This window comes from Rhinolophus sinicus, linkage group LG03 (assembly GCF_036562045.2).
Source record: "Rhinolophus sinicus isolate RSC01 linkage group LG03, ASM3656204v1, whole genome shotgun sequence".
NCBI classification, from domain to species: Eukaryota; Metazoa; Chordata; class Mammalia; order Chiroptera; family Rhinolophidae; genus Rhinolophus; species Rhinolophus sinicus.
The window spans coordinates 158,069,037-158,086,813 of NC_133753.1; the positions used below are offsets into that span (position 1 = coordinate 158,069,037).

Consider the following 17,777-nt stretch of genomic DNA (forward strand, 5'->3'; position numbering starts at 1 on the left):
TTTTTTATCCAGTCTGACAGTTTTTATCTTTTAATTGTATTGGCTACTTACATTTAATGTAATTAGTGATATCACTGGGTTTTGTCATTAAACTTGCTGCTTGGTTTCTAGTTTTCCGATTTTTTCCATTTTTTAAAAATTTTAATTAATTTAGTATTTAAAAAACGTGTAGTTTTTTCTTTTTTATTGTCTCTTTTAATTAAAATATATTGGGGTGACAATGGTCAACAAAACTACATAAGTTTCAAGTATACAATTGTATAATACATCATCTATATATTGCATTATGTGTTCAACACCCAGAGTCAGTTCTCCTTCCATCACCATATATTTGACCCTCTTGACCCTTTTCTACCATCCCCCCATACCCTCTAATAGCCACTAACCTGTTATCTGTGTCTATGAGTTTTTGTTTATTTATTTGCTTGTCTTGTTCCTTTGTTGCCTTTGGTTTTATATCCCACATATAAGTGAGGTCATATGGTTCTCCACTTTTTCTGTCTGACTTATTTCACTTAGCATAATAATCTCAAGATCCATCCACGTTGTTGCAAATGGCAGTATTTCATCCTTTCTTATGGCAGAATAATATTCCATTGTGTGTGTATATATATATATATATATATATATATATATATATATATATATATATATATATATATATATATCACATCTTCTTTATCCAGTTGTCTATCATAGGATACTTTGGTTGTTTCCATGTCTTGGCCACCATAAATAATGGTGCAGTGAACATCGGAGTACATGTATCTTTACAGATAAATGTTTTCAGATTTTTTTGGTAAATACTCAGGAGAGGGATTGCTGGGTCACATGGTAATTCTATTCTTAATATTTTGAGGAATCTCCACACTGTTTTCCATAGTGGCTGTACCAATTTACATTCCCACAAACAGTGTATGAGGGTTCCTTTTTTTCCACAGCTTCTCCAATACTTGTTATTATTTGTCTTGTTGATGATAGCCATTCAATAGGTGTGAGGTGGTTTTGATTTGCATTTCCCTAATAGCTAGTGAAGTTGAACATTTTTTCATCTAGCTGTTGGCCGTTTGTATGTCTTCTTGGGAGAAGTTTCTGTTCATGTCCTCTCACCATTTTTTAATTGGATTGTTTGTCTTTTTGTGTTTTAGTTGTTGTGTTGTATGAGTTCCTTATGTATTTTGGATATTAGCCCCTTATCAGAGGTGTTTACAAAAATCTCCCATTCAGTTGGTTGCCTCTGTTTTGTTGATGATTTCGTTTGCTGTACAGAAGCTTTTTAGTTTGATTTAGTCCCAGTCATTGATTTTAGCTTTTACGTCCCTTGCCTTTGAGGTCAAATTCATAAAATCCTCTTTGAACCCAAGGTCCATAAGTTTAGTACCTATGCTTTCTTCTATGCAGTTTATTGTTTCAGGGTCTTATGTCTATGTCTTTGATTCATTTTGAGTTAATTTTGGTACATGATTATTGGCTATACCTTTGTGGTTTGTTTATCTATTTTTCAGTGGTTTCTCTATGGTTTGCAATGTTGCACTTCATCTGTAATATAAAGTATTATATGTTTTTTCTTCCCTCGCATCCTTTCGTTATTATTGCCAGAGATTTTTACTTCTTCATATGTTGTAAGTCCTACAAGTCTGTGTTATTTTTGCTTTAGGCAGTCAATTATCTTTTATAGAAAGTAACAAATAAAAAAGCATGTTTTATACTTACACATATATTTACCATTTCAGGTGCTTTTAAAAAATTCCTTCATGTGGATCCATGTTTTCATCTATTATGTTTTTTCTGCCTGAAAAACTTCTGTTAGTATTTTTTATAAATTCCTGGCAACTTTTTCTAACTTTTATTTTTCTGAAAATTTTTAATTTTATTTTCACTTTTGAAGGATATTTACATTGAGTTAAAATTCGCTATTGGCTGATTTTTGGAGCAAATTCACTGAAATATAAAAGAATATGATGCATCATGATGACTGCATGGACTTTAATGATACTGGATGGTGAAATGCTTAAAGAATTGTGAGATGAAACTGGTGAGATAGACAAGTAAATGATAAATATAACATATAAATAATAAGGAGCTTGCATGTTATCTCTTAGGACAGTGGAAAGTGACTGAGTAATTTTGAACATAGATGCCATGTTCAGACTTTCATTTTTGGTAGTTCATTCTAGAAGCGGCAACAGATATGACTTTCACATGGGAAACATGGTCTTAGTGATTAGTTCTTTTGCTACATTACTGAATTTGATTTGCTAATATTTTGTTGAGGATTGTTGCATGAGAAATATTGGTCTTTATTTTCGTTTCTTGTAATATATTTATCTGATTTTGGTATTAGGTCATTCTTTATTCTACTGCTGGTATTCCATTTACATGTGTATTATACCTTCAGATAGTGCCCCAGAGTTTATGGATGTTGTATTCTGTTTGTTTGTTTTTCCTTTTCATTCTTTTTTTTTTCTCTGCAGTGCAGTTTGGGAATGTTCTATTGACCTATTATCAAGCTCACTGATTCTTTCCTCGGTAGGCTGTACTGAGACCATCAAAGGCATTTTGTAACTCTCTTACAGTTTTTGATTTCTAGCATTTCCTTTTGATTTTTTTCTTATAGTTTTAATCTTTCTGCCTACATTACCTATCTGCTCTTGCATATTGTCTACTCTTTCAATTAGAGCTTTTAACATATTAATCATAATTATTTTAAATTCCTTGTCTGTTAATTCCAGAATTTTTGTCATATCTGGGCCTAGTTTCGATGCGTGTTTTGTCTCTTTTTACTGTGTTTCAAAATGCCTAGCTATTTTTTAAAATTTAGAACCAGACATGATGTATTGGGTAATAAGGACTGAGGTAATGTGATGTGTCTTTTAATGTGACATAATAGGCATTCTGTCAATAATTTTTAATGAATGGATGAGTCATGAATGTTTATATTGTAAGGTCTAAGTCTAAAATGAAACTTGAAGTTCTTTAAGGCTTTCGACCTTTTGGAAGAAGCAAATTAACTTCTTTTTAGCATGGAAGCATTTTTAGTCAATGGAACATGATTGAAGCATTTTACTCTGTCAGTTGATTAAGCTTCAGAGCTGTATAGTACCATTGTTATTTATACAAAATACTTATACCATGCATGATAATACTATTTTCTTATTTTTCCCCATTTACATTAAATTTTGTAAATTTATTATAAAATTTTATATTTTTCAAATCATACCATATTGCTATTATTATTAATATGGTACTCATTATTGTCTTTTTATAAATATTGCATTTTGGTCAGGCCTGTAAGATGACAAAATTATGTTACTAATGTGTCCACATACATACTGCATGCACATACATACACATGTATATTATATATACAAAATATATTTTCATGTAAACGAGTAGACAGGCACATATGTAAGCATGTTCCCAAAGTAGCTAAAACAATGAAATTAGTTTTTCAGGAAAGTTATTGTAATAAAGTTTAACAATCAAATTATTTCAGTAATTAAGCCTTTGCCATGTTATCCACTAATGACCAATAATAGATAAGTCCAGTCAGGTAATTACAGCATTAAGTATCTTGAATTATAGAATAAAGTAAGTACGTATGCGTGTATGTGTTAAAGAAGTAATAAACCTACTGAAGTAGAATTTAGTCAATATCAACTTTATTAAGGGATTCCCTTCATTTTGCTGGAAAAACAAAGAAATCAATTTGTTGGCAGAAAGTATCGTACTAATTGGTTGATATGAATTTCAGCTGCCATAAGCTAATTTAGTTACATTTTCCCCGTAGTACAAGGAAAATCATAATGGCAAAATTCCCTTTTTCTAGCTACCTTCCCTATCTTTGCTGTGATTATTACACACACACACACACACAAACACACACACCAACACCACACCTAAAATCTTGGTATATCTCTAATAGTTTGTTTCCTCTGGTCCCTTCCATCTTTACAGTTTGATGAAAGGAAAAAAGTACAAAGTAGTAGTAGAAACGATGTAACTGTATTACAGTGATTTCATCATTGGCTTTGGAAACCTAACTTTCAACTCAGAAGTGATTATACTAAATGCAAATTTTCTTTATACAGGTATGGAAAGAGTCTAGATTCTGCAAGGCACATCCCTCCCCCATTAAATATTTTCCTGAATAAGTTCAAAATCTTGAGTTCACTTAGTTTAGTAAATTGTATATAAAGTCAAAAAGTAGAATTGAGTTCCAAATTCTGTTTTAGAAAACACATGAGCAAATTGTAATAACTATCCTATTGGGTAACTATTAAATCTAAAAATGTTTGCCAGATGTGGGCATAGACGGCTCTGAGTACACCCATTAAATTTTGTCTTTGCTTTATTATAACAAGTGATTCACAGCCAAGATACGTTATAAATAAGAACAGATCAAAGCGATTACAAATGGAAAATAATTTTAAAGAAAGATGTCTCGTTATTCCCTTATATTTTTCTGCTCCAATGTTAGTTTTGATATTTTATAATTGTCACAATTTAGACTATCATCATCTCATCACTTTTTAGAATGAAATTTAACAATTTTTAAAAATTAGGAAACTTATTTAACTCTGTAATTGTATATGTGTTATCTTTTTGAAGAACTGAGTCAGCATCTATTTTTTTCTTTAGTTGCTGAATTTAAAAGTACACGCTGTATGTACTAGTGATTGTTTAACAATATGCAAGACAGAGTTTAAATACCATGATTATTTAACAAAAAAATGATGTTGATATATTAGCAACACAGTAAAATTAAGATTGTTTACATGCAAAAATTGAATTAGGCATTTTAAGATTTTCCTTCTGTTTGGTTTGAAAACATCTGTTACGATTTTAAAAAGAATCTCCAGACTAAATGCATATTAAATTTATACTCAGTAGTCTGTGTTTACTCTTTTTAATTTTACAAATCTCCCAAAAAAACCAATAAGAATTGTGTACCAAAATCAAGAGTAAGCTATTATTTTCTAGTATAAAATATATTATATTACTTTTGCAGTAAGTGGTCATATAATATATGGTGAAATGATATAAAATAGAATCATAAATGAGCTGCCTCTTATATATGCTAAAAAATAAAAGTAAATAAGGAATTATCTCCATATGTATATATCTAAAATCTCCATATATGTATAGGAAACTATGTAATTTACTATAGAAAAATATTTGAGAAAAGCATGTTGTGTCAGTAGATTGATGCATATGATAGACTGAGTCACAGAAGCTTAATTTAATGAATAACATTTATTGCACAATCTTTCAGTGTCTATATAGTAACCACTTTGTCTCTGAGTGGTGAAATGACTTATTTTGACCCAAACTCTGCCCTTTCCTCCTTTTTGTTATTTATTATATGATTTTCCATATCATTATTACATTATTCACCATCAAGAGAGGTGTATGTACATAGGATGCTTCCCAAATTCTTTCTCTTACGTTTTACAGTTGCTGTAGTTAGTCTTCCCTTTTGCACAATGTGATTCAAGAGATTTAATGAGTACCTGCTGTACTTACCTAACATAAAGTATATTGTGGATTCAGTGATGATGAGAACAAAGCTCCTATCCTGAAGGAGCACCTCATTTTTGTTCATTTTTGCTATGTCATACAGTTGATCAATTGCCCAACTGTTGAGCAATTACTTCAAGAACAACTTCTGACTAACTCTCATCTCATGAATTAAATAAAAAGCAAAACCGCTAGGCTGGGGTTTTGTAGTGATCATGGTCTATCTTTATGAAGGAAAATGAGAAAAACTCAAATTTTTGAATTTAGACTTAATATAATAAGAACCATTTACCTGTAGAACTTTTTGATAATACTTACAAGTCCTTTTAGAACTTATTCAATACCTTTCACTTATCTTTTCCTTTATTAAACTAGCTTTTCTCCTAGTAATATTAATTCTGTGGAAAAATTTAAATATGTTCCATTTTGTTTAGTAGTCACTTCCAACAGTGTTGTCATATACTATTTTTCATTTCAGAGGCACAAACTTTGTCTGTAAAATAAGTTAAGTAGGTTTATGTGGAGGCTGTCCTAGACATACAATAACAATGTATACCATTATTTCTGGAGTAAAATGTTCAAAATCCCAAAAAACAGCCTTAAAACTTTAGAAGTAACATTTTACAGTTTACAAAACTCAGCTATCTTGTGTCGCTGGACTGAGAGGAAAATTTAGTTGCTAAGTTTTAGATCAAAGTATTCTGTATCTATTCAGATACTTGTAATTATATAGACATTTTATTTTGAAATGTTTTACTTTGAAATACTTTGTGTAAATACATGTGTGTATATTTTAACATATCCATGTGTGCACTGTTCAGATTTAACCCATGTTAATATTGTCCCATATTTGTTTCGGAGCTTTTATTGTTGTTATTTTCAAAGGTTCCCTTTTCCAATATCATGTTATTTTATTTACCATGGTTTTATAACAGATATTGAAGTTCTCTCCTTCATCAAAATTACTTTGGCTCTTTCTGGCCCTTTATTTTCCTATATTAATTTTGGAATCTTGATGTCACTTTCTACAAAAAGCGTCTGCTAGGACTTTAATTAACCTTTTTATTAAAATGACATGGATAGGTTACCAGGAGATTTGCATGATTCCTGAGTGTTTCCCCATGTACCGAAGGAAACTTGTCCTCATTGGGATAAAGTCCAGAACCTAGGTTGAGTTTTAGTGAGAGGACCATCCAGTAAGGATTGTGCCCCAGAGAAGATAAACCCTGCTGGATAGGGTGGGTGTTGAAATCAGGCCTAATGAACAGAATAGAATGCCTTCCCCTCTTTCCCCGCCCCCTTTAATGGGATAGTTGCAGTTCTTAAGATCCTATGTTATTTAAAATTGTGTTTTAAAATATTATTTGCAAATGAAAAATTGATTAGCAACCAGAGTTTCAAATTATAATATTACAGTTATTTTCCCTACATAAATTAAACTACTAAAGGCTTTGATCAAACCTAACAAAACAAACCTAATTGTGTCATCTTTTTCCTTTTAAGCCACAATCCACAGTCACTGTCTTCTGTATCCCTTTGGCCTTCACCCTTTATTTTTGAGTGGAGCACAGTACATAACCATCCCTAGTTCTTAGCAAAAGCACGCAAAATCATGAGTAAAATTAATAAGTAACTAATAAAATAACTATGTGTTCCTATGCTACATAGCAGACACAGCTTTATTTCTGTAAATTGATCTAGTTCCCTATACGCCTTGTTGTATAACCAATAGGGGTCTATTTAAAGCAAATTATATTCACTAATTAATTAAGCACATTATATCCAGTTCCTATTATGAAAACTTTACTAATTTAGTCTGGCTTAAGTAAAAATCCAATCAAGGAACAGTCACTATCATGAAAGTCCTGTGCATAGCTGTGTGTATCCCAGAGCGTAGAGCAGAAGGGAGCCTGGGCTACATATCCAGGACTTTGATACTCCAAAGCCAATGGAATCCCTGCTCAATAAGCACTGGAATACTACTGTTCAGGAGTCTCAGGAGCAGGTGAAATAAACAAGGGATGGAGTTACTGAGACTCAGGTATAAGGTAGTGTCTTCTTCACAAGAAACAGGACCAGAGCCAAACTACAGATTACCTCAAAAATTAGCATACCGTAGAACTGGACCAACAATCTGTCATTAATGCTGCTCCACAAAGCTATTGGCTTCAATCTCTTTAAATTCTCCCTCGCAGTGAACAAAACTGGTCCCAGAACCCACAGGTAGAGTTGAGCCTTCCTGTAAGTGTGAGCTATGTAACTCCAGTTAGGGGATTTACAAGAACAAGGGAGGCAGGAAGGAATGAAGTTCATCATAGTGAATGTAGAACTCACATCGGCTTCTTTGGATCCCATGTTTATAAGAGAATGTTTGTTAGCATTTTATCGGCATTTTAACCTTGTGAGTCTCCTCAATTAATTCAAATTAGGTTTCAAATGATAGAGTTTTCATCCACTTCACTAAGCCCCTATGCACTTCATCACCAGTTATTAAACTCTGATTATATGGGACTGTGGATAACATGAAATATAAAAAATACTTTCTGCTCGGTGAAATAACATACTCGTAGCAAAAATGGATCCCAGTGTCAAGCCATACATAAGCTTAAAGATTTATTATTAGCAGCCACTTTGGAAGACAGTTTGGCAGTTGCTTAAAAAACTAAATATACTCTTACCATAGGACCCCAAAATGCCTAAATGTGGAAATCAAACTATTACTGGTTTTGGAACATATGATAGAAGTGAATTCCCATGACCTTAAGGCAAAGAGGAATTTTTTTAAAAACAAGACATAAAGAACACTGATCATGAAGTAGTATATGTTGACCATTTTAACCACATTAAGATTAAACATTTAATTAGAAGACAGCATAGAATGAAAAGGTGGGACAGTGTCAGAAAAGATGTAACTCCTGCAAATTAAATATGCAAAGTATTGAATATTTTGCAAAAGAAGAAATCCAAGTGGCCAATAAGCATATAAAAAGATGTTCAACTGATTAATAACCAAGAAAGTGCTAATTATATCCATCATGATTAGCACAAATTTAATAGTCTGACAATAGCAAATATTGGTGAAAATGTCATGCAAAGAGGATTCTTATACACCACAGGTGAGAATGTAAATTGGTGAAACCACTTTGAAAAGCTGTTTGGCATTGTCTAGTAAAGTTGAAATTTTACATAAACACGTATCCTAGAGCAGTGATTCTCAAATTGTTCCATGGACTCCTGTTTTGAAACTATTTTTAGACTGAACTATTTTCATAATACTAAGACTTAATTTGCCATGCATTTATCTGTTTTTTTATTTATTTACTTTTGGTTTTTAACTGTGTTGATGTTTACAGTGGTTGTCCAAAAGCAGTGGTCATTGTGCCAGCACCTTAGTGTGAATCAAAGCAAACATAATTGTAATTTGTCACCACCATGTCAGTTGTGCTTAAGCATGTCCTTGACGAAGCCAAAAAATGATTAATTTTATTAAATCATGACCCTAAGTACATATCTTTTAAAAATATTTTGTGTGACAAAATGGGAAATACGTAAAGCACTTCTTGCTCTATATCTTAGTCTGATGATTGTCACAAAGAAAAGCACTTGAGATAACCTAGCTACTTTTTTCCCCGGAGCACAATTTTTATCTGAAAGAACTATTGAGAAACTATGAGTAGCTGGCAGAATTTCACTTGAAAAATAAACAAATTAGCTTGTTATTCAAGGAAAACAACAAATACTGTATTGCCAATGATAAAATTTGAGCTTCTGAGCAAAAGTTAGAATTTAGGAATGATTGTATGTATTGTGATCTTGACAGCTTCCTAAGACTTTTCTGATTGGATTGGTGACATTAATGAAACAGAATGCATACAGATCATTGATGTGGTTTCAGAATCCACTTTGCGATTAACATTTAAAAAATTACTAGTTGTCAAGTTTTATTGCAATATCAAAAAAATCTAGTTATCTGAAAGGGCTATGAAAATACTCTTTTTTTTCCAACTGCATCTTAGTGTGAGGCCAAATTTTTGACATATACTTCAACCAAAATACTACAACAGGTTGAATAAAGAAACAGATATTAGAGTCCAGCTATTTTCTAGTGAGTCAGACACTAAAGAGATTAGCAAAAATATAATTATATGATTCTACTCTTCTCACTGCAATCCTTTTGTTTTGGAAAATAGAAAACTTTCAATTGATATGGTTATTTATATTAAATATGGGTTTCTTATTACTTAAAATGAATTACTATTTTTAAATCTCTCGGTTTTCATTTTTAATATGATGAATGACACTGCACACAACCTCATAAACAAAAGGTCTTTGGGGTCTTCAATATTTTTAGGAGTGTAAAGGATCCTGAGACCAAAAGTTTATGAAGCTGGTTTCTAGAGATACTCTTATATATATAACCAGGAGATGTGTTCAAGAAAGCTCATAGTAGCAGCATTGTCCATAACAGGCCCTAGAAAGAACCATCCCAAATCCATTGTCATGGAATGGATAATTAAATGGTGTATTTACAGTAGAAATCAACATAGCAGTGACAATGAATCATGTACAACTAGACAGCTCAGCAGAGATCACTCTAACAAATTGTGTAATGAAAGAAGCAAGTTATAAAAGAATATATACAGTGTGGTTCTACTTCTATTGATTTTAAATCCAGGCAGAATTAACATAAATTGTTTAGAGATGCATAGGGAATGGTTACAACAAAAGTCAGGATAGTCGTTCTCTCTCAGGTGAGAAGAAAAATGCTGGGGGTGCCCAAAAAATGTATACATATGACTTGTATTCATCTTTTGTTATCGGTATATATTATTACAATTTCAATACAGTTTTTTCCTTTCTTAAAATGTGTATACTTTTTTTGGCATCCTCTGTAGATTGTGAAGTTGAACACAAGAGACAAGCTTTTATTATTCTGAAAATGTTCTATTTCTTAAATTTGGTAGAGATGATATGGATGTTTCTTTATACTTATCCTTTAAAATGTAAATACTTTTTATTTCTTAAGTATGTAATATATAAAATATCATATGTATGTAAGAGACTAAAATTAACCTCACAAAACACAACAGCAAAAAATTTAATTAGGAAGTATAACAAGGGAGTTAATTGGGCTGGTGACCAATTTCACTTGTGTTACATGCATTGCCTGTTATGAAACTCAAATAGAGTCAATAAACCATCAAACTTTCCCATTATTTTTAAACAAAGCTGACATTTATCTTTTGGCATTTTTTTGTAAGAATGATTCATGAGACCTCTATTCCTTGAGTTCTTGTTCAAGATGATTTTATACTCACTTTGGCTGGATGCAAAATTCATGCTAGGCATTGCTCCAACATGTGCTCGTTCGTATTAAATGTCACCAGGGAGAAATCGGAGGTTACTACCATGTTTCCCCGAAAATAAGACCTAGCTGGAAATCAGCTCTAAGGTGTCTTTTGGAGCAAAAATTAATCTAAAACCTGGTCTTATTTTACTTATAATATAATATAATACATATAATGCCGGGTCTTATATCAATTTTTGCTCCAAAAGATGCCTTAGAGCTGATTGTCCAGCTAGGTCTTATTTTTGGGGAAACATGGTATGACTGTTTTACTATTAATTTGTTCTTTTGCCCCAATTGCCCCAAATATATCTCATTTTTGAAGACCAGTAAGTTTACTAGGATGTGGCTCAGTGTGGATTCATTCTGTGACAGTTTTCCCTAGGACAGATACTAGTGCACTTTGATCAGATTGTAGCCATTTTTATTTCTTGAAAGTTTTCATGAATTATTTAATCATTTTTATTTTTTTATTTTTTTATTTTGGTTCTTTTGGGACAACAGTGATGCATATGTTGAATTCCTTTACTTTGATCCTTTTAAGCTCTTTATCCATTTTAATATTGCTTTCTCTTTTTACTCCTGTGAGAAATGTTTTTAGTATTTGCCTTTTTTTTTTTTGCTACCTCAACATGGCTTTTTTCCTGTGATGGGTTTATTATTTTCCTTTATTTATATCCTCTGACAGTTCATATTTTCATCTCCTGTCTTGCCATGTCTTCCCTGATTGCTTGTATCTCTGCATTAAATTCTTGTTTTTATAAAATGAAAAGTTTGTTCAAAGTCACGTGCTCAGTTTTTATCTTTTCTGTAGCAACATTTTTTTCTGCCATGTCCATCTTCTATTTGCACTTTTCTGTTATTTTTTTTAATTAGATGTATTTGTAGATCCATTTATTGTTCCTTTTGAATCACACAGCTTTGCATATGTTTGATTTTTCTAGATAAACTATTTCTAGAAGTTTATGTTGGATAGGGGCCAGAGCTACTTTCTCAGCAAGAATTTATTAATGATAAACAGTATTGTATGGATTCCAGTTCTTTAACCCTGTTTTTCTTTGTAAAACTGCTAGTGAGGTAGAATCTTTCACCTTTTCTCACTGGCAGAACGCTTCCTACAAATATGGTTTGTGTCACTAACCAGTTAACTCAGTCTATATTTCTGACAACTAGAACAAGGGAGTATATTTTAACAGTTTGCACCCTTGTTCCAGTTGTTTATAAGAAGGTACTGTTAGTTATGCCCCTCAGATTGTTGCACTGCACTTTGGAGAAACATGCTATGTTCATTTTATCTTAAATCATCAGTTTTGTTGTCTTTTTCTGTGTCTTTCTGCATTCCTCTTTGATTTTTCTGTATTCAGTCATACTTTCACATACATTATGATATTGTGGTTTATGGTTTTTGAAGTTTCCTGCTTCTCATTAAATATAGAGTTTGTATTTCTGTTCCTTATATATCTTTCTTTTAAATTAAAGTTTATTGGGGTGACAATTGTTAGTAAAGTTACATAGATTTCTGGTGTATAATTCTGTAATACATCATCTATATATCACATTGTGTGTTCACCACCCAGAGTCAGTTATCTTTCCATCACCATATATTTAATCCCTTTTACCCTCTTCTATCACCCTCCTTCCCCTTACCCTCTGGTAACCACTAAACTATTGTCTACGTCTATGAGTTTTGTTTCTTCATTTGTTTGTCTTGTCTTTTTGTTATTTTCAGTTTTATATACCACATATCAGTGAAATCATATGGTTCTGGACTTTTTCTGTCTGACTTATTTCTTATTGCTTTTGGATGATATCTTAGAGGAAAAGGGGGAAAACTTTTTATCAACAATGTAGAAATAAGAAGTGTCCTTTCAACTTTTGAGATAGGAACAGAAATATGAAGATATGAAAAAGGGAAAGGGTCTTTTACTTGTATCCACTGGGAGCTTTAATTGAAAATCTTCAACACTATTTGGGGGAAGGCAACAAAACAATTAACTTTGTTGTAACAGATATTACTGAGAATTTGGGCCTCATTTTTCTGAAAAATTCAGACTAATTTGTAGTACTTTGCTTTCAGGATTACTTAGCTTTTCATATTTGGTATGTTATACTAATCAACTACAAACTTCTGTCTCATTGAATTTGACATTTGATTTTATGTACTTATGGTATAGGCTAATAAGTGAGTCTATTACTATTGCATGGATGCTAGCAAAAGACATGAAATTTCTGGGTCAGAAACAAAGGATTTTATTAGTTAAGAGCGCAACAAACAGCATAGGCATCAGCATATTTATTTTGATTTGTCTTGGCCCCAAATCTCACAGGGGCAATACAGTATGGCCCAGATGAATGATGCACATGCTATGGGTTTGCATGAAAACTGAGAAATACTGAGCTTGGCGAATCTACCACTTTTTTTTTTTTAATTTATTGGGGTTACAATTTTTAGTAAAATTACATAGATTTCAGGTGTACAATTCTGTATTCATCATCTATAAATCCCATTGTGTGTTCACCACCCAGAGTCAGTTCTCCTTCCATCACCATATATCTGATCCCCCTTACCCTCATCTCCCACCCCCCACCCCTTACCCTCTGGTAACCACTAAACTATTGTCTGTGTCTACGAGTTTTTACCACTTTTATTGCAAATACAGTAGTCCCCCTTCATCTGAGGGGGATATATTTCAAGATCCCCACTGGATGCCTGAAACTGTGGATAACACCAAACTGTGTGTGTGTGTGTGTGTGTGTGTGTATACATATATATATATATGTGTATCTGTATATGCTAATAAGTGAGTCTATTACTATTGCATGGATGCTATAAATATACTATATATATAGTATGTTTTATTCCTGTACATACATACATACCTACGTATGATAAAGTTTGTTTTTAAATTAGGCACAGTAAGAGATTAACTCAATAACTAACAATAAAATAGAACAATTATAACAATGAGAGTTGCTTGAACACAAGCACTGCCATATCATGATAGTAGATCTGATAACTAAAATGGCCACTAAGTGACTAATAGGTAGGTAGTGTATATAGTGTGGATATATCGGCGTAAGGGATTCTTCATGGCCAGGGTGGGACAGAGCAGAAAGGTGCAAGATTTCATCACAGTACTCAGAACAGTGCGCAATTTAAAACTTATGAATTGTTTATTTCTAGAAATTTCCATTTAATATTTTTGGAGTGTGGTTGCCCTCAGGTAATTTAAACTGCAGATAAGGGGGACTCCTGTAGTCAGTAAACCTGCTCTTTCTCCAGGAGTAGATGTTCCCTCATTTCTTGAAGTTATCCTGAGAAATGGCCTGCGATAAGAGCCAGCCTTGCAGACTTAGCATACCCAGCATAATGTGGGGAATCACAAGAAGCCCAAGGAAGACCGTCTCTCCTAACCTCCCATCCCCCACCTCTGTGCCTAAAACCCTTCACGAATGAGAACCATTATTACCTTTATGTAATCTGAAATGTTTTATTAAACACATAACATCAACCATAGAAGTGTTCTCTTGTTAGTACTGTTCACTCATCATGGTGGGCCACAGGTTCACCAAACTCTTTTTTGTTCTTGTTCTTCTTTTTGTAATTATTATTTTTGAAACTCAAGAGCAGCGAGTTCAGTTTATTTTATATTTATCCATCCATCCATTTATACATCCACCCTTAGTTCTTGGCACATCATTATCAATCCCAACATATGGTTTAATATATGCAAATGTGTATTTATTTCTATATTCCCATTCCCCGCTCCCATTTGTTTGCTCCCATAGATAGCTTCTCTAGTAATTTTGATAGTATATTTGATTCCATATGTATCCTTGTAAAATATTGAAGGTTGTTTTGTATATGTATGTGTTCATTTTTAACTAGTTAAGTTTAAAATGATTTCGCACTTATAGAAAATTTGGTATAATATTTCCCATGTGCTCTTCACCCAGATTCAAAAATTGTTAATATTTTGCAACATTTGCTTTATCTCTCTTTCTGTATATATACTTGTATTTCTCTTCATTGTTTGCGAGTAAGTTATAGGAATTTCTCTTATCCCCAAATATTTCAGCATCTGTTTCCTAAGGAGAAAGATAATCTCTTACATAACCACAGTACAATTATGAAATTAGAAAATTTAACATTGAAATACTTCTATTATCCAATACACCATCGTACTTAAATTTCATCAATTGTCCCAACAATGTTCTTTATAACCTTTTTTACCCCCTCCAATCTAGTTTTCCTTGTACTTAGTTATGTCTCTTTAGTCTTGAATCTGAACAATTCCTTGGCCTTTCTTTGTTAGATGAAAGTGTATATGTAATTTTGTTTACATATTTGATATAGTGTAATAGACATTGTTCCTTATCTTATTGTTGCACTATTTTTAAGACGAACCCAAACTTATGTAGACATCAATCTTTTTTACTCCTTAAACTTCTGTTTAGTATTGCACAATATGCATCTGCCAAAGTTTACTTATGCATCCCCAGGGACAGACACCTAGATTGTCTTCAACTCCTTGCTATCATAAATAATTCTGTCGCGGACACCTACATATGTGTCCCTTTTGGGAATATTTCTAGGGTATATATCCACAGGATTGCTGGATCATAATATATCTGCCTATTTAATTTGACTAAGTACTGCTGAATTGCTCTCTGGAACAGCTGCCCTGACCACACTACAAATGTGAACTAAGATCCCAGTTTCTCTACAACACTGCTAACACTTAGTTCTAGGTAACATTCTAATTTTTGCCAGTGTCATGGTTTTAAAGTAGCCTCTTGTTTATTCTCTCTGATCACTAATGAGTTTCACTTCTTGTGTTTTTGCCAAACTCTTCATTGATAGAGTTCTCTCAGCAGGGAAAAAAATCTTTTCCCTCATGCACTTCAGAATGATTTTTTAAAACCTATGTACCCTATTGTGTTTTTCAGTTGATGTCTAAAATTTTGTATATTATGTCTAATTGCAAAGGACAGAATTTCTTGGTGTACTAAAAATGTTAGTTTATAAAAGATAAAATTGTTTCATACCTCTTTTAAATATATCCAGTTGAATCTAAATGCCATAGCAATTTGGTAACTATTGTTATGCATTTAAGAAATACACAGATTCTTCTTTTATAGTAAAAATTTTTATCACTTTTTTTCTCCTTTAACTCAATATGTCTACTTTATTCTCCCTCCCAGAATATTTCCCTAATGTATATTTTACTATTTTTAATATATTTAAAAATATATTTTATGCTTAAAGGTGTTTTTAATTATATCAAATGTTTTCATAACAAAAATATATGTAAATTGCAATTACATGTAAAAATTTCCTGTAATCAAAATGGAATTTTTTTCTGGATTATATGTTCATTACAGTACTTATTAATTAATGATTGCTCACAAGAGCACATATATATTACAGATTTTAATAAATAATTGAATATAGAAATAAAGTTTTTATTAGAAGATGTATCTTTAATTAGATGTATTTTTTCAATTACTGTATTTATCTCTGTATTGCTATAGAATGAGGCAGGATTTCAGCACCAATTCAATTTATTTTGTGTCTGTAGATGATGAATGCTTTGTTCACATAAGTAAGTAGATGAAATGAAATGAGTTTATTATAAAAATATCACTCAATCCTTTAACTTCTTTTGAATTATTTGTCAAAATGTAGCCATGGTGATCTATGCTCAAAAAATATTTTTGACAACCCATCTGTTAATTTTATTATAGCCTCCTGTAAATTTGATGAAAGCAAGAAAGTACATGATAAGTTATTCAATCATTGAAGTCATTCTCTTTCTCAATACTGACACCAAATTCTTCCAATTTCTCTTTTCTTGACGCTCATGTTTTTAAACACCAAGGCAATGAGCTATTGTAAAATTATGGTCGGGTGAAAGATAAGGTTTTCTTTTGTAAGTGGAAGAAATATGATTTCAAAAGGAGAAGGCTGACTTTTCTTTTTTTAGAAGAGTACATAAGGAAATTGAGGATCTCAAAAATGATTTTCTAGAAGGCATCTGTGCCTGCCTGCACCTGTCTTAACATGACTCAGGGATATTTAAAAGGCCACTGCTAAAAGGAAATAATATTTTTAAAGTTATCATTGTTTGAAAAGAATTATAGTAGTATTCACACAGTACCACTAACCTTTGAGATAAATATAGACTAACTAAGTTTATTGAATTAAAAATTTGCAGAAAGGAGCTTTTTATATAAGTTTGTGACTGATTGTTTTAACAGAATATATGTCTAATTTAACAAACTGTAAACTCCATCATCATCTTCCTAGCCATTCAAACAGGTTGGCTCCAGTGTGTTGATGTAAAATGGGAAGACTAAATAGTGGTGTTCTTGGAAAGTTATTTGGTATTTTAACATAGGGCTCTGGGTACTTTCATACACTTCTCTTCCTTTGCTTATGTTACTTCCTCCACCTGAGTTACTGGTTCCTCTTTCCTGCCCCCCATATATGAACATATTATATGTGTTCTTTATAGCTCTTTTATGTTGTATTTATGAAGACCCAATTCATTCAGCTTCCTAAGCATGTCTCAAGTCTAATTCTACCTCTCTATCCAGTACCCTAATTCAGACCCACATCATTTCTCAATTTCTCAGTCTTCTATCTGTTCTCCCTGTCTCCATTCTCTTCCCACTCCAGTGTCTCCATCACATAATTACTATAATGACCTGTCTAAAATATAGATCAATTCCATATTCTCCCACTGAAAAATCTTCAGTTCTTACAAATCTTCAATGTCTCTACACAGCCAAAAGTGTTAATATTTACTTTCATTTATTATCTTGTAGTTATCTGTTCTCAAAAATATTTCCAAATTTTTCTCCAGCAACTGCCCTCATCTGTTTTATACTCTTGTCACACAAATCA

At 32.2% G+C, this 17,777-nt stretch overlaps 1 protein-coding gene across 3 annotated transcripts in view; it reads left to right on the forward strand.

Annotated features, from left to right (window-relative positions):
• ADAMTS6 (ADAM metallopeptidase with thrombospondin type 1 motif 6) overlaps positions 1-17,777 on the forward strand; it is a 262,087-nt gene that overhangs the window by 116,889 nt on the left and 127,421 nt on the right. The gene's annotated exons all lie outside the window — the stretch shown is intronic.